Raw genomic sequence first — 1,167 nt, forward strand, 5'->3', positions numbered from 1 at the left:
AGCCCTCTGTGCCCTGCCTCTCCCGAAGCTGGGTCAGGCGTTCAGCGTACAGGCAGACCATGTGTCTCCCGGAACGGGGCCTCGCCACTGGGACGGTGGCCGGCAGTAGGGACAGTGCCAGCCTAGCCCACCCTGATGTATGTCACTGCTCCACAACGATGCTGGGGAGGGGTCAGCTAGGATCCCCAAGTGACACAGAGTGGCCCGGCAGAGAGAGGCTATGAAACCGGCCCAGACAGAGCCAGGACACCAGCTGGCCACCCTGGGCTGTCCCAAGGCTGAGGGCACCGGGAGGACAGGATGGGAGTAGGGCCAGGAACCCGGGGGAAAGGGAGAAATGGGAGGGGGCCTTGAGGGCAGGAAGGGGGCCAGGAGGGGGGCCAGGAGGAAGGGCAGGCAGGTTCTTCTCTGCGGGGTGAATCATTAACTCCTCGTGGTCACCCTGCTGTGACAAGTCCAGAGTCTTCTCTCTGCCCTCACATGGAGTGTTAGGGCTCCCTGGTCCCCTTGTCCCAGGCCTGAGGGCCCTAGCTCTGTCCAGAGGTCGGATGGGGGCTTCAAGCACCTGTGTACCGAGAGCCCCCAGGGACGAAATGATCGGGCTGCCCCCAGTCCTGGGGGCCTGATATCGCATTCCTGCCCCCAGGGGCCATCGCAACCCCTTGTTGTAGCCCGGGGGGGTGGCACACTCGAATCCACTTGGGTGCAATGCACGAACCCAGCGGCCTCACCTGCCTTCCGGGGCCGCCCTTCTCTGAACCCCGTTCCCCAGACTCCCTGCGCTAGGGGCCTGAGGGTGGTGCACAGCGCGCCCAGCCTACGCCGGGCCCTGCGGGGGCGAGTGCCTGGGCGCCCGACCCTGGGCGAAGGGTGGGCTTACGGGGTCCTCCGCGAGGGCGCGCGGCGCTTGTTCCCTTCTCCGCCAGGGGGCGCGCCCACGACGCTCGGGGACCGGGATTCACCCGGGCGGGTGCTAGGCCGGCGCGCGCAGCTGACCCGACAGGCAGGCAGGAGACATAGCTCCTCGCATTGGAGGGGACCCTGTAATCGGGCCGCCGACGGGGGTCGTGGCGCCGGGCGGGACCCGCAGCAGGTGCGCGCGGACGGGCCCAGGCAGCACCCCAGGTCGCCCCGCGCGACCGCTCCCTGCATCGCCGCCTGCCGGTC

This window comes from Orycteropus afer, unplaced genomic scaffold, assembly GCF_000298275.1.
Source record: "Orycteropus afer afer isolate SDZICR_OR568_19922 unplaced genomic scaffold, OryAfe1.0 scaffold00128, whole genome shotgun sequence".
Classification (NCBI taxonomy): domain Eukaryota; kingdom Metazoa; phylum Chordata; class Mammalia; order Tubulidentata; family Orycteropodidae; genus Orycteropus; species Orycteropus afer.